General features: G+C 43.0%; 2 pseudogenes; one reads left to right on the forward strand and one right to left on the reverse strand.

The window, feature by feature from the left end:
• Positions 1-1,327: 1,327 nt before the first annotated feature.
• Positions 1,328-11,114, reverse strand: LOC111971596 (adrenodoxin-like; annotated as a pseudogene).
• Positions 11,115-23,183: 12,069 nt separating this feature from the next.
• The window catches only part of LOC111978903 (radixin-like), a 62,423-nt pseudogene continuing 61,057 nt past the window's right edge, over positions 23,184-24,549 (forward strand).

Consider the following 24,549-nt stretch of genomic DNA (forward strand, 5'->3'; position numbering starts at 1 on the left):
GAATGGGCAAAACAAAATATTTAAGTGCTTTTGAACTGGGTATGGTAGTAGGTGCTAGGCGCACCGGTTTGTGTCAAGAACTGCAATGCTGTTGGGTTTTTCACATCAAAGGTTTCCTGTGTGTATCAAGAATAGTCTACCACCCAAAGGACACCCAGCCAACTTGACACAACTGTGGGAAGCATTGGAATCAACAGGAGCCAGCATCCCTGTGGAAAACGCTTTCGACACCTTGAAGAGTCAATGCCCCAATGAATTGACGCTGTTCTGAGGGCAAAGGAGGGGGAGTGGGCACAAATTTGTTTACATCCCTGTTAGTGAACATTTCTCCTTTACAAGATAATTCATCCACCTGACAGGTGTAGCATATCAAGAAGCTGATTAAAAAGCATGATCATTACACCGGTGCACCTTGTGTCGCGAACAATAAAAGGCCACATTAAAATGTGCAGTTTTGTCACACAAAACAATGCCACAGATGTCTCAAGTTTTGTGGGGGAGTGCAATTGACATGCTGACTGCAGGAATATCCAACAGAGCTGTTGCCAGAGAATTGAATGTTCATTTCTATACCATAAGCTGCCTCCAAAGCCCTTTTGTGGGTGAAGGCTCCTTCTTATTGGCTGGGCCTGGCTTCACTGTGGGTGGGCCTGGCTGCAAAGTGGTTGGGCCTATGTCCTCCAAGGCCCACCCATGGCTGCACCCCTGCCCAGTCATGTGAAATCCTTAAATTAGTGCCTAATTTATTTATTTCAATTGACTGATTTCCTGAACTGTAACTCAGTAAAATCTGCATTTTGCGTTTATATTTTTGTTCAGTATATATTAATATTTTGTATTTTATATCACTTGCACTTCTAGAAGCCTTAACAAAGGCTTCCAAACTGGCGGTGACTACAGGGCAAAACAGGCCAATGGACATGGCAAATACTCAACCATTAAAGGTTTAAGGTTTAGGACTTGTTGCCACACATCAGATACATTGGTATATCACTTTACATCACCAGATCACTCTAACTAACGGTTGCAACAAATGTAGCCTCTTACAAGGCATTCCTCAAAATGAGACAGAAACAACAATACCATGCACCAACTACTGGTAGGGTACTGTATTCTTTGGGGTGGAATTACAGTACCTTTTGAAATACAGCACTTCTTTACAGTAATGTACTGTTAAAACAAAGTTTATTTAGAATTTACGGTATAATTGACCAGTTATGCCTAAAATCACCCACAGTGCATTGCGATTTACGGCAATTTACTGTAAATAATGAATACAGTACTGTTATTTCTATTGTATAATATTGTAAAAACAACACCATTTGTTTTACAGTGTAGGTCCAACATCATCAGATCGCCTATGTCGTTCACCCCGTCTGGCAAACGGACTGTTACTCCCTCCAGATCTCTGGTAGGCAGACCTGGCAACCCAGATGAGACCTGCAGGACAGGAGACAGCAGGTACAGGGACAAGGTCATTATACACACTTTAGGAATCATGTTATCATATCTGTTCCCTTTCCACTAGCAGCTTGGTTTGGCTCTTTCGGGGACTTGTGCCCCCCCCCTAAAAATAAGAGATAATAATTTAATGCTACAGACAGTTAAAGTAAACTGTCTGTAACCATGCTAGCATGATAAGTGCACATACAGTATGTTCACTTTCACGTGTGACTGGACCTTACGTAACATGTTATGTTATCATTCTACATGTCTGAGTTACTGTTTAAACTGTTTTTCGCTTAAACTGGATGGGAGCCATGTGGGAGAAGCATGTTTGTTAAAGATCAGACTGGGATGAAACATTCCTCATTAGTAGAGAATTAAGCACTCAGTCAGTGTCTGATAATGATGTGTTCTAGAGAATAACGTTAGATTAGTAATGATGTTTTCTGGATAATCATGTTAGATATGTGAAAGGTCGCCAGGGGAAAGATCTGGTCTTGACCAGGATAAATGTTACAGACAGACAAGAGTCTCACCTGGATCATCGCAGCTAGCTAGCTGCAATCCGAGTGACTACTCCTGGCTAACGTCTCTGTCCCGAAGCAAGCACCAATTAGCCTGGAACTAGCCCATGCTAGGCCCATCTCCCGGCTAGCTGAAGAGGTCCATCAGCCACTCCTGGGCTACAATACCTATTTTGCCATCTGGCCTGGACCCCTTTTACTGCCGGTACGGGGTACGGAACCCCGCCCATTCTTCACAACTGGACTACGTGACGTCCCCTGTATGCCCATCTGCTAGCCTACTAGCCGCGGCCCACTAGCTGTCTAGAGCATATCGGACTGTTAGCTAATAGGTCCATCGGCCAATTTCTCGTGCCACTACTCCTATTTTGCCAATCGGCCTGGGCTCCTTTTACTACACGAAGCCCTGCTTATCCATCACGACTGGACCACCGACGTAATCTGCCCAAGGTTTTTTTTCCAACAGGCCCCTCCGTCGCAACGTCCCCTGAATGCCCATCTGCTAGCCTGCTAGCCGCGGCCCGCTAGCTGTCTAGAGCATATTAGACTGTTGGACTGCTGAATAGATCCATTTGCCAATTGGACTGAACCCCTCTGCTACACGGAACACTACTAATCCATCACGACTGGTCTATCGACGGAACCGCATGAGGAGGCTACAACAGACTTTCCTCCATCGTGACATCCCTTTAAGGCCCTTCTGCTAGCTTGCTAGCCCCGGCCTGCTAGCTGTCTGAATCGCCGTGTCTCCAGGCAGTCCAACCATTCACTGGATCACTCGGCTATGCATGCCYCTCCCTAATGTCAATATGCCTTGTCCATTACTGTTCTGGTTAGTGATTATTGTTTTATTTCACTGTAGAGCCTCTAGCCCTGCTCAATATGCCTTAACCAACCATTTAGTTCCACCTCACACATATGCGATGACATCACCTGGTTTAAATGTTTCTAGAGACAATATCTCTCTCATCATCACTCAATGCCTAGGTTTACCTCCAATGTACTCACATCCTACCATACCTTTGTCTGTACATTATGCCTTGAATCTATTCTATCACGTCCAGAAACCTGCTCCTTTTACTCTCTGTTCCGAACGTACAAGACAACCAGTTCTTATAGCCTTTAGCTGTACCCTTATCCAACTCCTCTGTTCCTCTGGTGATGTAGAGATTAATCCAGGACCTGCAGTTCCTAGTTCCACTCCTATTCCCCAGGTGCTCTAATTTGTTGACTTGTGTAACCGTAAAAGCCTTGGTTTCATGCATGTTAACATTAGAAGCCTCCCTAAGTTTGTTTTATTCACTGCTTTAAAACACTCTGCCAACCCGGATGTCTTAGCCGTGTCTGAATCCTGGCTTAGGAAGACCACCAAAAACCCTGAAGTTTCCATCCCTAACTATAATATTTCCCACCAAGATAGAACTGCCAAAGGGGGCGGAGTTGCAATCTACTGCAGAGATAGCCTGCAGAGTTCTGTCTTACTATCCAGGTCTGTACCCAAACAATTAGACCTTTCCAGAAACAAGTCTCTCACCGTTGCCGCTTGCTATAGACTACCCTCTGCCCCCAGCTGTGCCCTGGACACCATATGTGAATTGATTGCCCCCCATCTATCTTCAGAACTCGTGCTGCTAGGTCACCTAAACTGGGACATGCTTAACACCCCGGCCATCCTACAATTTAAGCTTGATGCCCTCAATCTCACACAAATTATCAATGAACCTACCAGGTACAACCCCAAATCTGTAAACACGGGCACCCTCATAGATATCATCCTAACCAATTTGTCCTCCAAATACACCTCTGCTGTTTTCAACCAAGATCTCAGCGATCACTGCCTCATTRCCTGCATCCGTAATGGGTCTGYGGTCAAACAACCACCCCTCATCACTTTCAAACACTCCCTAAAACACTTCAGCGAGCAGGCCTTTCTAATCGACCTGGGTATCCTCGAATGATATTGACCTCATCCCGTCAGTAGAGGATGCCTGGTTATTCTTTAAAAAGTGCCTTCCTCACCATCTTAATTAAGCATGCTCCATTCAAAAAATTTAGAACCAGGAACAGATATAGCCCTTGGTTCACTCCAGACCTGACTGCCCTTGACCAGCACAAAAACTTCCTGTGGCGTACTGGATTATGCAATTTTTCAGGGAATTTAGGAACCAATATACACAGGCAGTTAGGAAAGCTAAGGCTAGCTTTTTCAAACAGAAATTTGCATCCTGTAGCACAAACTCAAAAAAGTTCTGGGACACTGTAAAGTCCATGGAGAATAAGAGCACCTCCTCCCAGCTGCCCACTGCACTGAGGCTAGCAAACACTGTATCCACCGATAAATCCACTATAATTGAGAATTTCAATAAGCATTATTCTACGGCTGGCCATGCTTTCCACCTGGCTACCCCTACCCCAGTCAACAGCCCGGCACCCCAAACAGCAACTCCCCCAAGCCTCCCCCTTCTCCTTCACCCAAATCCAGATAGCTGATGTTCTGAAAGAGCTGCAAAATCTGGACCCCTACAAATCAGCCGGGCTAGACAATCTGGACCCTCTCTTTTGAAAATTATCTGCCGAAATTGTTGCAACACCTATTACTAGCCTGTTCAACCACTCTTTCGTATCGTCTGAGATTCACATAGATTGGAAAGCTGCCGCGATCATCCCCCTCTAGAAAGGGGGAGACACCCAAACTGCTACAGACTATCTATTCTACCCTGCCTTTCTAAGGTCTTCGAAAGCCAAGTTAACAAACAGATTACCGACCATTTCGAATCCCACCGTACCTTCTCCGCTATGCAATCTGGTTTCAGAGCTAGTCATGGGTGAACCTCAGCCACGCTCAAGGTCTTAAATGATATCATAACCGCCATCGATAAGAGACATTACTGATCAGCCGTATTCATCGACCTGGCCAAGATTTTCGACTCTATCAATCACCACATTCTTATCGGCAGACTCAACAGCCTTGGTTTCTCAAATGACTGCCTCGCCTGGTTCACCAACTACTTCTCTGATAGAGTTTAGTGTGTTAAATCGGAGGGCCTGTTGTCTGGACCTCTAGCCGTCTCTATGGGGGTGCCACAGGGTTCAATTCTTGGGYCGACTCTCTTCTCTGTATACATAGCCCATCTGTAAATATCCCATCCAACTACCTCATCCCCATACTGTATTTATTTATCTTACCTTTGCACCCCAGTATCTCTACTTACACATTCATCTTCTGCACATCAATCACTCCAGTGTTTAAATGGTATATTGAAATTACTTCGCCACCATGGCCTATTTATTGCCTTACCCAACTTATCTTACCTCATTTGCATACAYTGTATATATATTTTTTCTACTGTATTATTGACTGTATTTTTGTTTATTCCATTTGTAACTTTGTGTTGTTGTATGTGTCGAACTGCTTTGCTTTATTCTTGGTCAGGTTGCAGTTGTAATTGAGAACTTGTTTTCAACTAGCCTACCTGGTTAAATAAAGGTGATTTATTTCTATTTTTTTAAACTACAAGGTGGCTGAGAGCCTCAAGTTGCTGACACAGAGAACCTGTGATGGAGAAAAAACACATATTTAATCAGATGTTTTATAACTGTACTTATTTGATTTGTCACCCGAGGGGAGTTTGTACAATTTTCATGCCGAACTGATTATATTCTAATGTGAAGTGAATTGGGCAGAAACAATCGTCAATAGTCAAACTATGATTATATCTTTAATCTGCTCATCTCACCCGGCATCTGAACCTCTTGATATCTTGGCTGGAAACCTACCTGAGGTATCGTGACTTATGAGAAGGTGTTAGCCAGCTGTCACTCACGTGCTGGTTAGGCCATGGGCCAGGCTCAACATGTTCATACTGTAGGTGCTCTGTGTGTTTCGGAGAGAGTATATAGTATGTGATGTGTATGCATCAGCAAGTGTGTCACTTGTGAGGCCTTAAGCCCCATTGATCTTCCTGTCAATGTGTGTTTGGGAATGCCTACCTACGTGTGTGTGTATGTATGCCTACGTGTGTGTATGTGTGTGCGTGTGAGACTCACGTGTCAGTGAGGCCAAAGGCCAGGTCCAGCATGTCATTCTCCTCATCAATGATGGGCCCCAGCTGGTCGTACACCTTCTGATCCAGGATCACATGACAGGTGGAACAGGCCAGGGTCCCCTCACACGCACCTGGGGAACGCACACACACACACACATACACAAACAATCAAACTGTTAAGACACAGCTTATGAAGGTACTATATCAATATAGCTAATGAACTCAGACCTAGTGAAATGTGCTATATCAATGTAAAGCATTAAATTAATATCACGTCTGGTTCTGGTTGAATCCCTAGACACTCTGGCGCTGTGATATCTGGGGAGTTGAGTGTAGGGGGTTAGTGGTGGGTGGGTCATTCTGGCAAACCCCTCAGCCTCCAAAATCGCTCCATTCTGAGTAACGGAATGCCCTATTATGTCATAATAATGCCTTATTATGTTGGATGTAATTCACTGTAGAGCATAATTCATTCCAGGGACACAGAGGTCAGTGCGAGTGAGGTAAGACCTCCCCAGTCAGTTCAGCTCCAATTAGTACTGGCCCTTATGATGGTACTGCTGAGCACCTCTAGCATCTCTCCACATCTCTCTTTGTTGATGCTTGTTGATGGTTACAAAGCCCATCCAAAGCCATGAGCTAATCCTGGCTCTGCATCACCATCATATGGGCTGTATCCCTCAGAGACTACGGGATGAATGGATGAGAATATGATACTTTATTAGGATATCAATGTGATGATGTGAATGACGGTCACCCGTGATACAAGTCCGTATTTGACGTCCATCCATGTCTGAGGACATCAGGAGATTACATGGAAACCGGCCACAAGGAGCAACAGTGAGTTCTGTTACCTTCAAGTAGGTTTCAGTTTTGCTGGGGTGTTGTGAATTGGTGTAAGCATTTGCCTCTGATTCCAAAAGTTGCAAGTTCAAATCCAGTGATAGGCTTAAAACAAAAATCTCAAAAACAATTTTCTATCGCAAACCATATATATATATATATATATGGTTTGCGATAGAAATATATGATATATGGTTTGCGATAGAAAATTGTTTTTGAGATTTTATATATATATATATATATATATATATACAGTGGGCTCCAAAATTACTGGCACCCCTGACTGGCAATGCACAAACAATACTTAAAAAAATATAAACAATATAATTGTAGAGATAAACTCAAAAAAMCCAACATGTGAGAAATACTGTACTTTATTAATGTTTCAATGGAACCAACCAAAATCATACAATTATTTAATACAAAATAAATTGAACCAAAATCAAGGTTTCATAATTATTGGCACTCCTCATTTAGTACTTAGTGCAACCACCTCTGGCAAGGAAACCAGAGTCTTTTCCTGTAATGTTTGACAAGGTTAAGGAACACATTTGGAGAGATTTTGGACCATTCCTCTATGCAGATCCTTTCAAGATCCTTCACATTCTTGAGTTTGCGCTTATCAACTGCCCTCTTCTACTCAGCCCACAGGTTTTCGATTGGATTGAAGTCCGGCGACTGAGATGGCCATGGCAGAACATTGATTTTGTTGTCACAGAACCATTTCTGTGTGGATCTTAATGTATGTTTCGGGTCATAGTCTTTTTGGAAAGTCCAACTACGGCCAAGTCCCAGCCTTCTGGCAGAGGCAACCAGATTGTCAGCCAATATTGCCTGATACTTGGTGGAATTCATTATGCCATCAATCTTAACCAGTGCCCCTGGACCTCTGGAATTAAAACAGCCCCAAAACATCACTGACCACCCTCCATATTTCACCGTGGGTATGAGGTACCTCTCCTTGTATGCATCTGTTTCGACGCCAAACATGCCGATGTTGTATCTGACCAAAACTTTCAATTTTGGTATTATCTGACCAGAGCACCTTCTTCCAGTCATAATTTAAATGACGTTTGGCAAACTCCAAGCGCTTGCGTCTATGTCTTGTGGTCAGAAAGGGCTTTCTTCTGGCAACCCTTCCAAAAAGCCTGTGGTTGTGGAGGTGGCGTCCGATGGTGCTTTTTGAAACCTGGTGACCCCAAGACGCCAACAAGGCCTGCAATTCTTTCACAGTGATTCTTGGGGATTTTGTTGCTTCTCTCACCATCCTCCTCCCTATCCTGGGGGGCAAAATGCATTTGCGTCCTCTACCCGTGAGCTTTTCAACTGTTCCATATATTTTGCATTTTTTTATAATTGCCCTGACAGTGCTCAGTGGTATATTCAATCGTTTGTGGATCTTCTTGTAGCCATTACCAGATTTATGAAGGTCTACGACCATCTGTCTCTTTTGAACTGCCAGTTCTTTTAATTTTCTTCATGGTGTTGGATGACAGTGGGATATTGCATGCGTGTTCCCTCATTTTTATACCCTAGTGAAACAGGAAGTGATGTAATGGCTCAATATAGTTCCTTAAACTTAAATTAGTGGAATTAATTTGTGGTTTAATTTTGGTAGATGTTATTTACAATAATCTTTAATGGTGCCATTAATTGTGAAACCTTGATTTGGAGGACATTGATTTTTAATTAAATCGATCAATTATTTTGGTTGGTTCCATTGAAACATTAATAAAGTATCGTATTTCTCACATGTTGGTATTTTGAGTTCTCTATAATTAATATTTGTTTAAGCATTATTTGTGCATTGCCAGTCAGGGGTGCCAGTAATTTTGGAGCCCACTGTATATTGCTGGTTTAGGACATCATGTTTCTAAATTCTTCCAGCTCAAAGGGTGAGGGATAAGGGATGATGTATATCAGGATCTATCGGTAGAGCAGAGCCCAAGACTTGACTGACTTTCGTTTAGTTCATTTGATTGAAACTTTTGGGGGAATACATCTTCACCCTGCAGTTTCAGTATGGGGAAAGTGAGTGAGTGAGTGAGTGAGTGAGGCGCCATGGTGTGTGGTTGGAGCTAAAAACATTGTTTTGTTCATTTGATGGGACATGGATGTCCAGAAGGCTCAGAGGATCAAGGCACTATAAAGTTCTGGAGCTACTGGATTAAGGTCTACTCTAAGGCATGTAGCAGTTTTCACTGTGAGGAGAGAGAAAGAGGCGAGCGGTTGGGAGCTTTACACCTGGCTGAGCCACGCGTTGGGTTCGTTCAAAACACAGTTCCACCCACACCCTGGACCTGCCCAGAAACAGTCCATTAAAATCAGTTCAGCCTATGAAATGCACATTCCATTCAGGACGTCCTTCCTTCTGCGAGAGGAGTTCTCTCTGAATAAGGAGAATGTTATCGGAGCACTTGGTTTTTACCAGCCGTGGCCTCACATGGTCCAAGTAGGATTGAGAACGAATGGAGTCCCTCTCTCTCTCCTTCCCTCTCTCCTTTCCCTTCGCGCCTCTTACACTGTTCTGCAGCCACATTCCACCTGCTAACGAACTCTTTCTGCAGCACCACCCAGGACCTCTTTGGCTTAACTACTTTCTTCAGGCCCTCCATCAACATTGTTGATAACTTTGCACCCAATTTGAGTTTGTTCTTTATTAGTCTGGGTTGCCAGATCTGCCTGTCCAACTTTCTGGTTGCATTTAAGTTATTGCTTGTGGCTGTGCAGGCCATTGCGAGGCCCACATGGTTTGACACGAGGTGTTAGTTTAGTAGAAATCCAGCAATACTTTGAGGGCCCTCGAGGGCCGGTAGTTGAGTAGCCCTGCCATAGAGGTCCTATATAGCAGTGATTCTCAACTGGTGGGTCGCAACCAAAATTTGGGTCGCCGTAAGTTTTGATTGGGTCACGGGAGTCTGAGTAAGAAATACACACAAAAACATACAGTACGAGTAGAAAGTTTGACACCTACTCATTCAAGGGTTTTCTTTGTTTTTACTATTTTCTACACTGTAGAATAATAGTGAAGACATCAAAAATATGATATAACACATATGGAATCATGTAGTAACCACAAAAAAGTATTAAACAAATCAAAATATATTTTAGATTCTTCAAAGGAGCCACCCTTTGCCTTGATGACAGCTTTGCATGTTCTTGGCATTCTCTCAACCAGCTTTATGAGGTAGTCACCATTAACTAAGAACGTGAGAAAATTTTCCTCATAAAAACTAATAATTGTAAATATCTTACACACATACCACAAGTACCTAACCTGAGGACAGTGTTAATAACGGCATGTGAAAATCAAGACAATTAAGTGTCTCTTTTGGAAATGTTTTTAACATAAAATGATTCACCAGATAACTCTAAAATGAACAATGTTGAAGTCCTGACATCTGCAAAAGAAGACAGAACACCAGACCGGTTTTCTTTCTCTTTTTAACACTGAGTCCTTCCAGGGATCCAGATTGTATCTTGTCAATGCCTAAATAGGACAGGTGTGCATGAGAAAAGAGCAGAAAAGAGAGGCAGAGGAAGAGAAAGGGAATATAGAGCGAGAAAGAAAGCCTTGCAAACATCAAAGGTGACGTTGCTGACATATTGTGTTCACCCCCTCTCTTTGACCCTCTCTCTCTCTCTGCTTCTTCTCTGCCTCCCTCCCTCTGTTCTAGCACTCTTTCTGGATAGACTGTTTGATCCTGGGGCTCATCCATATAAAGCCATGCAAATATTTAGTGGAAACCAAACCAAACGTGCCCAGAGTGCCAGAGGTAAATGTTGAAGTGCCACTCTTAGCGAGAGGGTGACAGTCTTACTACATGCCCTAATATGGACACAATGCCATGCCATCCTCCATCTTCTTCTCAGCTTCTTCTGGGAAATGTGTCTTGGATCTTATCAAATAAACACAGCATCAGAAATATGGACCCATGTTGGCAATTTCCAGGATGCCAACAGTGTATGCACCATATACAGTAAAGCATTTAACCAGGACTGTATCCACTTGTCTGTTGACCACTTCCACCATGGCACACCAAACTTACCAAAGCCATCAATATCTACGTTTTGGTCGACGACCAGGTCTAGAAGACTTGCCCTTGGCACAGGAAGTGGTGATCTTCTGCCCGTCACGGTTGACGAAATAGACTGTCACCTTCTCCTCTGACCTAGAGTATGGGAGAGAGAGTAAATGGAGACAGAATGAGACAGAATGAGAGCGTGAGAGAGCGAGAGAGAGAGGGGGGATCATTCAAGTGTATTCAGGTGTATACTGTACATTACTCTTCAGGTGAGCCAAGAATAACATCATAAAACCTTCACAGGATCAAAACAAATTGGACTGCCTTTGAACCCAACTGAAATGAGTTTACATGATGTATGTTAGCGGTGCAAGTACATTTAGTTACCTTTGAAGCCTCAAAAGGACCAAAGTATCCAGGTAATGCTACCCACACACACATCATTCTATTAATTTTTCAGTTACTCTTTTTCTTAGAAAAACTAAAACATAGTTTCACTGCTATGTAGGCTTTAAGTGGATGGTCGACAAACCACGGTGCCGCTTTAGTCACAGTACCAAGTATCCCCTCGTCTTACTACATCATCTGAAAAAAAGCAACACTGTCTGTTGAGTATCCAACACTGTAGTGGTTTGGTTGCCAGAGCACAGCACCCAAACACCATCAACATAACAGACTTTTACAAGGCAGACTGTTCTGTGTGCTGTACTGTACTGTGTTGGCCAGAGGCTTTGGTTTATAGAGTTAGACAATAAGAACAACACACTTTCTCTGTTTGTACTCTCACATGCTGAATCACTGCCATGGGGGTTTAAAACCTCTTAAGGATCAGACCCTTTTTTATATATTTTTGCCTAAAATTACATACCCAAACTAACTGCCTGTAGCTCAGGACCTGAAGCAAGGATATGCATATTCTTGATACCATTTGAAAATAAACACTTTGAAGTTTGTGGAAATGTAAAATTAATGTAGGAGAATATAACACATTAGATCTGGTAAAAGATAATACAAAGAAAAAAACATATTTGAAATGCAAGAGAAAGGCCATAACGTATTATTGCATCAAGACTGCCCAGGTGTGCCTAATTGGTTTATTAATACATTTTCAAGTTCATAATTGTGCTCACTCCTCAAACAATAGCATGGTATTCTTTCACTTTAATAGCTACTGTAAAGTGGAAAGTGCAGTTAGATTAGCAAGAATTTAAGCTTTCTGCCCATATCAGATATGTCTATGTCCTTGGAAAAAATGTTGTTACTTACAACCTAATGCTAATCATATTAGCCTATGTTAGCACAACCGTCCCGCGGGGGGACACCGATCCCGTAGAGGTTTTAACAGAGGTGAGACCGAGAGCTTGATAACTGTCATGTCAGTCAGTGCTCCTCCCCCCTATGCAAACAAACATAGTCTTCATTGTAACCAGACAACATGGTTTAGTCAAGGTCAAAGTGTTCATGCTGCTGCCACTAACAATTTAATTATTAATTTATATACCAAAGGCTACTACAAGAAATGTGAAATACTAATTAAATATATCAAATGCAATCAGGGAAGGACTGGTCATCTGGCATTTCAGGCAAATGCCAGATGAGCTGATCCATTTTTAGCCCAGTACAGCACACAGAAACAGTCGGCAAAATTATAATTATCTGGCTACAACTTGGGGTCTCAAGGGGGGGAAAAAATGGGCCGGTGTGAGGGCCTCAAGGGAAAAAATTGTCCGGTGTGTTATAAATGCCAGGGATGATTTCTGGTCTAAGTCCGCCTCTGAATTAAATACTAAACCAAAAGAGTCAACAGCACATACAATGGAAGGGAGCGTCTCCTTAGCACACAGTGGTTTATGGTAATCTTTTGCTGCCCTCTTGTGTCTATGTGAGAAGACAGTTTTGGCATGGAGTCGCCACCCCTTCTCCCTGAAGAGTGCACCTGCTCACTCTCTCTAATGAATTAAAGAAATTCAATAAAAATACAATTTTATTGGTTGCATACACTTATTTTGCAGATGCTTATGTTTCTAACTCCAACAGTGCAGTAACACCTCACAATACACACAAATTCCCCAAAAKAAAAATAAACACATTAAGAAATGTCAGAGTCCGGAATATAAAATATATAAAATAAAATAAAAAWATATATATACACTGAGTGTACAAAACATTAGGAGCACCTGCTCTTTCCATGACATAAACTGACCAGGTGAATCCAGGTGAAAGCTATGATCCCTTATTGATGTCACCTGTTAAATCCACTTCGATCAGTGTAGATGAAGGGGAGGAGACAGGTTAAAGAAGGATTTTTAAGCCTTGAGACAATTGCGATACGGATTGTGTATGTGTCCCATTTAGAGGGAGAATGGACAAGACAAAAGATTTAAGTGCCTTTGAACGGGGTATGGTAGTAGGTGCCAGGCGCATCGGTTTGTGTCAATAACTGCAATGCTGCTGGGTTTTTCCACGCTCAACAGTTTTCGGTGTGTATCAAGAATGGTCCCCTACCCAACGGACATCCAGCCAAGTGCAGGCCAGTGGTCGAAAACRGGTCATTGAGAGGACAATGGAAGCTGACACGAATTGTGCAGCGCAACATGGAGAAAACCACATGAGTACATGCATCCATCATGCCGTGTGTCAAAATTGCAGGCCGGTGGTGGTGAAGGTGTGGAGTGAGTTTTCATGGCGCACATTGGGCCCCTTGATAAAAGTTGATCAATGTTTGAATGTCACAGGATATCTGAACATCGTTGCCAATCAGGTGCATTCCTTCATGGAAGCAGTGTATCCACCTGCAAATAGATTTTTTCATCAGGATAATACCCATGCCACAAGGCTAGGATTGTCCAGGAATGGTTCCACAAACGTCAATTCAGCTTACTGCAGTGGCCTGCCCAGTCACCAGATCTCAATCCAATTGAGCATCTCTGGGATGAGAWGGAACAAGCTATTCGGAGTAGAGATCCACTACCAGCCAACTTGACACAACTGTGGGAAGCATTGGAGTCAACATGGGCCAGTATCCCTGTGGATTGCTTTCAACACCTTGTAGAGTCCAATTGAGGCTGTTCTGAGGGAAAAATGGGGGTGCAACTCAATATTAGGAAGTTGTTCATAATGTTTTCTACACTCAGTGTATAATGATGTGTATAGACAGTATGGACAGTATATGAATAGAAGAGGTGTAGGATGAGCCTTGACAAGATTAAAGTACATACATATGAAGTTGGTAAAACAGTATGTAAACATAATTAAAGTGACCGGTGTTCAATGACTATGTACATAGGGCAGCAATCTCTAATATGCAGGGGAGAGTAGAGATTGGGAGGCGGGTAGTCACAGTGACTAAGTTTAGGGTAGGTTCCAGTGCGGTGGCCGGCTTGTGGTGACTATTTAACAGTCTGATGGCCTGGAGACACCGCCTTGTGGTGACTATTTAACAGTCTGATGGCCTGGAGACACCGCCTTGTGGTGACTATTTAACAGTCTGATGGCCTGGAGACACCGCCTTGTGGTGACTATTTAACAGTGCCCCCAGTAATGCGTTGGGCTGATCACACCACCCTCTGGAGAGCCCTGCGGTTGTGGACGGTGCAATTGCCCACAGCCTGACAGGATTCTATCAATGGTGCATCTGTAGAAGTTTGTGAGGGCCTTAGGGGCCCAGACAGACGCTGTTGCGCCTTATTTACCACACTGTCTGTGTGGATGGATCATTTCAGGTTGTCAGTGATGTGCACACTGAGGAACTTGAAGCTTATCACCCTCTCTACTGTGGCCCCGTCGATGTGGATGGGGCGTGTTCTCTCTGCTGTCTCCTGAAGTCCACAATCAGCTCCTTCGTTTTGCTGACGTAGGAGTGGTTATTTTCCTGGCACCACTCCACCAGGGCCCTCACCTTCTCCCTGTAGGCTGTCTCGTCATTGTTGGTAATCAGGCCTACCACTGTTGTCTCATCAGCAAACTTGATGATTGAGTTGGAGACGAGTAAATAATGTAAGAAATAAAACTAAAAAACAAACAAAATACTGAAAGTTGGCTAGAAACAGGGCGACCCTTTCTGTTGGCACCATCTTGTCTGGCACTTTCAATGTAAAAGAAATGTCAGTGCACTTTGGTTCGTTCCTCAGGACATTCTCAGGACTGCTGCTTCTTTCTAGGAACTGGCTAAGCTGGTATGGCCTTATAGGCAAGATAAGGGATTCTAAACCCAGTAATCACCACCCTTCTAGATGTACAGTCATTTGTGGCTGTGTTCAAGGCCATCTCATTACAGATAAACTTGATCTGAGGAAATTTGAGCTGTTGTTCAGAAACAACTATGGCGATTGCTGTTTTAAACTAACTGTCCAGTGAAAATATAACTTATAAAAGTTAATATTCTGTTAACTCATACCCAAATAATGTTGTTGACTCGTATTTGTGGCCAAAGCATAAATTGGAGAAAAAACACCCCACCTCAAACTTGCATCTCAAACAGACCGTTTCATAAAATGCTAACTATTTCAAAGTAAAGGTAGCTGCTTCCCGGACTGGTCTCGGAGTAGTGGGCATGTCTAAAGAAGTGGGTGTATGAAAGCAATCGTGACAAGACATGAAGATCTGCCACCAGGGTAACCTAATTCGACAAGTTTAATAATGACATTGCACACAGTAACCTACACAATTGCAATGAAATGTGATACATTAAAATGTTCACAACATAAATGTTTTCCACACCCTGAGTGATTTCAGGACACCATAATTTTGAGTTTCCCAAACGTCCTCAAATTAATTTCTATGTGCCTTCCTACACAGTCATGTTTCCATGAATCTCTGCACTCGCTGGCAAGAACTGACAGAAAATCTGACCAATTACATGTGCGCTTTCGATACACCTACTTTTTTCCCCCAAAACCCCAATTTCTTTCGATGTACCCAGTCTCTGGCTGCCATATTGGGCTGCAGCTACCTTCTTCTCTGCTATTTCCTCATAGAACATGATGTCATGTTGGCTCATTGGCTGAGCTGGCCAATCATCGGTCTACTTGCATGAATGATATTAATGAGCAGTATAAGCCCACACCATTCTAAAACTGTGAAGGACCTCGGCGTTACTCTTGACCCTGATCTCTCTTTTGACGAACATATCAAGACTGTTTCAAGGACAGCTTTTTTCCATCTACGTAACATTGCAAAAATCAGAAMTTTTCTGTCCAAAAATGATGCAGAAAAATTAATCCATGCATTTGTTAGTTCTAGGTTAGACTACTGCAATGCTCTACTTTCCGGCTACCCGGATAAAGCACTAAATAAACTTCAGTTAGTGCTAAATACGGCTGCTAGAATCCTGACTAGAACCAAGAAATTTGATCATATTACTCCAGTGCTAGCTTCCCTACACTGGCTTCCTGTTAAGGCAAGGGCTGATTTCAAGGTTTTACTGTTAACCTATAAAGCGTTACATGGGCTTGCTCCTACCTATCTTTTCCGACGTTGGTCCTGCCGTACATACCTATACGTACGCTACGGTCACAAGACGCAGGCCTCCTAATTGTCCCTAGAATTTCTAAGCAAACAGCGGGAGGCAGGGCTTTTCTCCTATAGATCTCCATTTTTATGGAACGGTCTGCCTACCCATGTGAGAGACGCAGACTCGGTCTCAACCTTTAAGTCTTTACTGAAGACTTATCTCTTCAGTAGGTCATAATGATTGAGTGTAGTCTGGCCCAGGAGTGTGAAGGTGAACGGAAAGGCTCTGGAGCAACGAACCGCCCTTGCTGTCTCTGCCAGGCCGGTTTCCCTCTCTCCACTGGGATTCTCTGCCTCTAACCCTATTACAGGGGCTGAGTCACTGGCTACTGGTGCTCTTTCATGCCGTCCCTGGGAGGGGTGCGTCACTTGAGTGGGTTGAGTTACTGACGTGATCTTCCTGTCTGGGTTGGCCCCCCCCTTGGTTTGTGCTGGGTGGAGATCTTTGTGGGCTATACTCGGCCTTGTCTCAGGATTGTAAGTTGGTGGTTGAAGATATCACTCTAGTGGTGTGGGGGCTGTGCTTTGGCAAAGTGGGTGGGGTTATATCCTTCCTGTTTGGCCTGTCCGGGGGTTTCTTCTGATGGGGCCACAGTGTCTCCTGACCCCTCCTGTCTCAGCTCCAGTATTTATGCTGCAGTAGTTATTGTGTCGGGGGCTAGGGTCATTTGGTTATACCTGGAGTACTTCTCCTATCTTATCCAGTGTCCTGTGTGAATTTAAGTATGCTCTCTCTAATTCTCTCGTTCTCTCTTTCTTTCTTCTCTCTCGGAGAACCTGAGCCCTAGGACCATACGTCACGGCAAACCGGGCATGATGACTCCTTGCTGTCCCCAGTCCGCCTGGCCTTGCTGCTATTCCAGTTTCAGCTGTTCTGCCTGCGGTTATGGAACCCCTACCTGTCCCAGACCTGCTGTTTTCAAATCTTAATGATCGGCTATGAAAAGCCAACTGATATTTATTCCTGATTATTATTTGACCATGCTTGTCATTTATGAACATTTTTAAATCTTGGCTCTCTCTAATTCTCTCTTTCTTTCTCTCTCTCGGAGGACCTGAGCCCTAGGACCATACGTCAGGACTACCAGGCATGATGACTCCTTGCTGTCCCCAGTCCACCTGGCCTTGCTGCTATTCCAGTTTCAACTGTTCTGCCTGCGGTTATGGAACCGCCACCTGTCCCAGACCTGCTATTTTCAACTCTTAATGATCGGCTATGAAAAGCCAACTGAAAATTATTCATGATTATTATTTGACCATGCTTGTCACTTATGAATATTTTGAACATCTTGGCATAGTTCTGTTATAATCTCCACCCGGCACAGCCAGAAGAGGACTGGCCACCCCTCATAGCCTGGTTCCTCTCTAGGTTTCTTCCTAGGTTTTGGCCTTTCTAGGGAGTTTTTCCTAGCCACCGTGCTTCTACACCTGCATTGCTTGCTGTTTGGGGTTTTAGGCTGGGTTTCTGTACAGCACTTCGAGATATTAGCTGATGTACGAAGGGCTATATAAAATAAACTTGATTTGATTCTGTTTGTTGGGTATGTCCACACCATTGCTTTGCGCAGTTTAAGTCGACATGCGATAATAGTTGTTACATTTTTCTTTCGAGGGTAATATGTTGAGGTTTATGGCTAGTGTTGAACACTAAGTAAAATGAGCTTTTATGTGTTGCAATGGTGTGGGTTTATAAGTCGGCATGCGATAATAGTTGTTACATTTCTCTTTTGAGGGAAATATGTTGAGGTTTATGGCTAGTGCTGAACACTAAGTAATAACGTTATAGACGTACATTTTTCCTACCTTGGTGGCTGTACACAGATGCTCAGTAGCGCTGTATTATCGCCAGAGGCCTGGGTCAGATATCGTGATATTAAAATCCTAGATGCTGCGTGAAACGGAACATCACATTACGTTCGGCATCGTAACAAACCGTGCAAACGTGTAAAAACTGTCTTAATGCAGACGCAACCGACATGTTGCCACGACGCCAACGTAAAATAGCCTAAAGTATAGCCAATCAATAATGAGAAGCAGCTCGGGAGTGTAGAAATGTACCAGGCTAGAGTGGAGTGCAAAACCTTTACCTTACTTGCTGTCCTAAATAGATTACTCCTGGCTCCCTCGGAATTGCTCATAGGACAGGAGGGGACAAATTACACAGAACAATGTAACCCAAACCAGGATTTGTGTGTGTGTGTGGGCCTGTGCATGTGCTTGTGCATGTGCTTGTGCATGTGCATGTGCTTGTGCTTGTGCATGTGCATGTGCTTGTGCATGTGCTTGTGCATGTGCATGTGCTTGTGCATGTGCTTGTGCATGTGCTTGTGCATGTGCTTGTGCATGTGCTTGTGCATGTGCTTGTGCATGTGCTTGTGTGTCTTGAGCAGCACTGTGCGTGGTAGGTTACTAATTAATTTAAAACCCTAGACTCCATGGTTTATTTCTAATACTGATTATTGCCTCCCACAAGCACTCTAAAATGTAATTTAAAAAATAAAGTAGATGAATTGATACATTTACTAAGTAGATTAATTGTTTTGCATTTCTTAACCTGGTTATTTCTCTAAAATAAAGTGGAACCGTTCGTTCAGGCATTGTTTAGACTTGACCTAGTATCAATGTATAGGCTACAGTAGCTGCCGGCTACAGTCAAGTGATTTTTAACCATAGACTTGTTAAACTCTCTCATGCAGCCTTGATTTTGTTTAAATTAACAATGAACCCTCAGCTCAATGTATAAACTACAGTAAGACTCAGCATTAGCATTAGACTTTCGATAGAAGTTGCCCTTAGGCACAGATCTAGGATCAGCATACCCTCTAATCCCAACCTTAATTAGTGGAAACTGCTAAATTGACCAGAGATCAGTGTCTAGGGCAGCTTTATACCTACTGAGTGAGTGGAGGTGGGGATGAAGGAGGAATAGGGGAGGAGACAATGGTTTAATTAGAAGACTGGGTGGAAGTAAGAATGGGGAGGAGAGGAGGGGTTAATTAGAAGACTGGGTGGAAGTAAGGATGGGGAGGAGAGGAGGGGTTAATTAGAAGACTGGGTGGAAGTAAGGATGGGGGGATAATCAAAACTCAGGGACAGATTAGAGTTAGATCATAATCCCCAATACTGAGAGAGAGAGAGAGAGAGAGAGAGAGAGAGAGAGAGAGAGAGAGAGACTCTTTCGCCCACTAGATGGTGATAATGGCTTTACAGTCAGTATTCAGAGTTACAGCGAAGTCAAAGTAGACTAGTGCCAAGCGATAAACTGAGCTAGTCTGGCTGCATTTACACAGGCAGCCCAATTCTGATAGTTTTCTACTAATTTGTCTTTTGAAGAATCTCATCAGATCTTTTCCAGAGCAGGTCTGATTGGTCAAAAGACCGGTAACGTAATGTCTCCATGAGTGACAGAACACTGAGCCAATCACGGCGCAATGCTGTGTATTTTCTGCTGGCTTGCCCCACCACCACAGAAAGCACTGAGCTAAGCTGAAACACCTGCATTTTGGAGCTGCCTTACTCAAGAATACAATAAAAAACCATGTTTGTATGCAGCTTTATTAACGCAATGATATATATTTTTTTTACATTGTTCACACGCCTAGGCTATTGATAGATTGAATATGGATTTATTGGATTTATTGATCTCAGATTCTCAGTTTGTCAGTATCAAAGTAGCCTCTCATTTCAATCATTAAAATATATTCATTACTTCAGAGGCCCCCAGGCAACACCCCCAGGTACCCCATCCAGGGTTCACTTGTTCCAGCGCCTTCCAATTGACAAATTAAGCACTGCAATGCAGTATGATGTCAAACAGTGCAAAAATAATAAGAAAATTAAAATATATAAAACCAAATCAAGAAATGTCACCTCATAAGGCTGTGGTAATGGAGTGTGAAGTAACCACATCAGTAGGTAGGCTAGGCATGACTCATCAACACAGAATGGGAGCAGTTACGATGTGGTGGTAGTGTGAGGGACAGTCAGAGAACAGTGACTGACTAAGTAACAATGAGAATGTGTAGCCTACATGTGAGAATGTGTGACTACAGTCGTGGCCAAAAGTTTTGAGAATGACACAAATATACATTTTCACAAAGTCTGCTGCCTCAGTTTGTATGATGGTAATTTGCATATACTCCAGAATGTTATGAAGAGTGATCAGATGAATTGCAATTAATTGCAAAGTCCCTCTTTGCCATGCAAATGAACTGAATCCCCCAAAAACATTTCCACTGCATTTCAGCCCTGCCACAAAAGGACCAGCTGACATCATGTGAGTGATTCTCTCGTTAACACAGGTGTGAGTGTTGACGAGGACTAGGCTGGAGATCACTCTGTCATGCTGATTGAGTTCGAATAACAGACTGGAAGCTTCAAAAGGAGGGYGATGCTTGGAATCATTGTTCTTCCTCTGTCAACCATAGTTACCTGCAAGGAAACACGTTCCGTCATCATTGCTTCCCACAAAAAGGGCTTCACAGGCAAGGATATTGCTGCCAGTAAGATTGCACCTAAATCAACCATTTATCAGATAATTAAGAACTTCAAGGAGAGTGGTTCAATTGTTGTGAAGAAGGCTTCAGGGCGCCCAAGAAAGTCCAGCAGGCGCCAGGACCGTCTCCTAAAGTTGATTCAGCTGGGGCACCACCAGTACAGAGCTTACTCAGGAATGGCAGCAGGCAGGTGGGAGTCCATCTGCACGCACAGTGAGGCAAAGACTTTTGGAGTATATTCTGCAAAAAGTACAGGGATTATATATTCTGCAAAAAGTACAGGGATTGGACTGCTGAGTACTGGGGTAAAGTCATTTCTCTGATGAATCGCCTTTCCAATTGTTTGGGGCATCTGGAAAAAATCTKGTCCGGAGAAGACAAGGTGAGCGCTACCATCAGTCCTGTGTCATGCCAATAGTAAAGCATCCTGAGACCATTCATGTGTGGGATTGCTTCTCAGCCAAGGGAGTGGGCTCACTCACAATTTTGCCTAAGAACACAGCCATGAATAAAGAATGGTACCAACACATCCTCCGAGAGCAACTTCTCCCAACTATCCAGGAACAGTTTGGTGACGAACAATGCCTTTTCCAGCATGATGGAGCACCTTGCCATAAGGCAAGTGATAACTAAGTGGCCCGGGGAACAAAACATAGATATTTTGGGTCCATGACCAGGAAACTCCCCAGACCTTAATCCCATTGAGAACTTGTGATCAATCCTCAAGAGGAGGATGGACAAACAAAAACCCACAAATTCTAACAATCTCCAAGTGTTGATTAGCATACCACCCTGCATCCCACTGCTGGCTTGCTTCTGAAGCTAAGCAGGGTTGGTCCTGGTCAGTCCCTGGATGGGAGACCAGATGCTGCTGGAAGTGGTTTTGGAGGGATAGTAGGAGGCACACTTTCCTCTGGTCTAAAAAATGCCCCAGGGCAGTGATTGACAGTAGGGTGCTGTCTTTCGGATGGGATGTTAAACGGGTGTCCTGACTCTCTGAGGTCATTAAAGATCCCATGGCACTTATTGTAAGAGGAGGGGTGTTAACCCTGGTGTCCTGGCTAAATTCCCAAGCTGTCCCTCATACCATCATGAGTCACCTAATCATCCCCAGCTTACAATTGGCTCATTCATCCCCTGTAACTATTCCCCAGGTCGTTGCTGTAAATGAGAATGTGTTCTCAGTCAATTTACCTGGTAAAATAACGGTATAAAATTATGCAAGAATGGGCTGCCATCAGTCAGGATGTGGCCCAGAAGTTAATTGACAGCATGCCAGGGCGGATAACAGAGGTCTTGAAAAAGAAGGGTGAACACTGCAAATATTGACTCTTTGCATCAACTTCATGTAATTGTCAATAAAAGCCTTTGGCACTTATGAAATGCTTGTAATTATACTTCAGTATTCCATAGTAACATCTGACAAAAATATCTAAAGACACTGAAGCAGCAAACTTTGTGAATTTAATATTTGTGTCATTCTCAAAAATGTTGGCCACGACTGTAGGAGAAGAAAGTGTGTGTAAACCGGGACATGTTTGATCAAGTGCATGAAATGTAGGCTTATTATATTCTCGGAAGAGTATGAGTTGGCCTAGGACCATAGAGAAGACAGGTTTAGGAACCACAGGTSTCACAACAAGTTGCAGTCATATGTTCTCATCATTAGGATGTTCATAATCACTGAGTCAAATTTCCTGCTCACACATAAGCTGGTAATGCAGTACAGTACTYATAGAAGAAAGCAATATGTCAGTGAATAAATTGGTAGGTCTTATGTTTCTGAAGTGTCATCCTCACAAGCAGATCTTGGTAGTCAGTCATATGTCATGCCTGGAACTGGTCTAGTCTGTAAACTACAGTATGTGGATTATGTAACTCACAAATGAAGGCTATATTTAATTAGACCTTAAATAAAAATATAAAAGATAATGACATTTTAGCCCCTGAAAAAAGTATATTCATAGAAACAACACTACCTTGAAATGATATACTGATCTCAACACTTAACCTGTATAAAATAATTACTTTTTCAGAAATATTTTATATTGGCTGTACTATAGTCCATCTTTCTATGGGTTACCTTCAGGTTATTATAGGCTAGATATTTTGAAGTTGACTCTTTTGTTATATTTACGTTTTTTGTTGTATGTGTGTTAATAGGGTGATTGGTGGCTAATCAATGTATGTGTATTCCTCTCTCAACTCAGTTTGAAGGGAGCGTGTCTGAATTTCGCGGCACACGTTATGCCCCCGGCTCAACCACGCCTCGCGTCGCACGGTAAAGTTCGACGGCCATATTGACTGTCTACACCTCCTCTCTTGCCCGGCGGTGAAACTGGCTCAGTCGCTTCATACACCACACTGCATACGGAGGCTGAGAAACAGCGGAGTGCCTAACGGTACACAAATCGATCTATTTTGGTCGCGTTGGATATATAAAGTAGACTACCCTGTGGGCCCAGGGGAGGCAGTTTACCATTTTCTGAACGCAGTCCATCTACTGAGGTGAGTTTTTATCGGGTGTATTTATTCGCTGGTGGCTCCTAAACAGCTCAGAATGAAGAGGATTTGCCCTGTGCTCGACGGTGGCTGTTTGTCGTCGTTACGCAGGCTTGTTGCCTACCTAAGTATAGCCTACGTGATCTCTATATGCCTATTGGTATTAATCCCATTTTTTTGTAATTGTGTAAACATTTGGTATCATGTTCCACGTTTTATTCAAGGGCATTACTGTGGTCCATCGACAATAGAACAACAATTAAGCGCTAAACATTTCAAAAGTTATCTAATTAGATAAGCGCTTCATGACTAGTGTTGCACCCTTAGGCTACTGTGAATCAACATTAACCTAATTGGCAACTTCATTCACTTTAAAACGTTACATTTAATGCTCCCCATTGTGGCATAGTGGAAACAACGGTGTGCAACTTTGTTGCAAGTGATTATATGCAGCATTTGTAACAGCAGTTTATTTTTGCACTCTTGCGACCAGGGTCCTCAAAATAGCTTGCCAGTGGAGTGTTTTTCTTTGGCTTTTTTGTGTGTTAGTATCTACAATCAAATTTCACTTGTCTCCTCAGGCAGGGTTGCCAGGWTAAGCTCAAATGTCTARCCCAATGACCACTCAAAACCGTCCCAAAAGGCCTGAAAACTAGAGCATCGATGAATTTTTTCACATCAAGAGAGGCGTTGCCATATTTATACAATAAACCCCTTTTCCATAGTTTCGAGACAACTAAGAAGGAATATCATAGTAACCTGGGTTTCAAAATAATAATTATTGCAAGCTATGACATTAGGCAAGCTATGACATGACGTAACAAAGGAATTTGAATATGTGGCAAGAGAAAAGATAATTCGCCCTTATTAACCTCATCAGATCATTTGCACAATGAGTATGGTATATGGCCTATATAGCACGGCTAAGGGCTGTTCTTAWGCATGATGCAACGTGGAGTGCCTGGATACAGCTGTTAGCAGTGGTATATTGGCCATATACCACAAACCCCTGGGGTACCTTATTGCTATTATAAAATGGTGACCAACGTAATTAGAACAGTAAAAAGTTATGTTTAATCATACCCGTGGTATATGGTCTGATATACCACGTCTTTCAACCAATCAGCATTCAGGGCTCGAACCAAGTTTATAATTG

Source organism: Salvelinus sp. IW2-2015, linkage group LG2, assembly GCF_002910315.2.
Source record: "Salvelinus sp. IW2-2015 linkage group LG2, ASM291031v2, whole genome shotgun sequence".
NCBI classification, from domain to species: Eukaryota; Metazoa; Chordata; class Actinopteri; order Salmoniformes; family Salmonidae; genus Salvelinus; species Salvelinus sp. IW2-2015.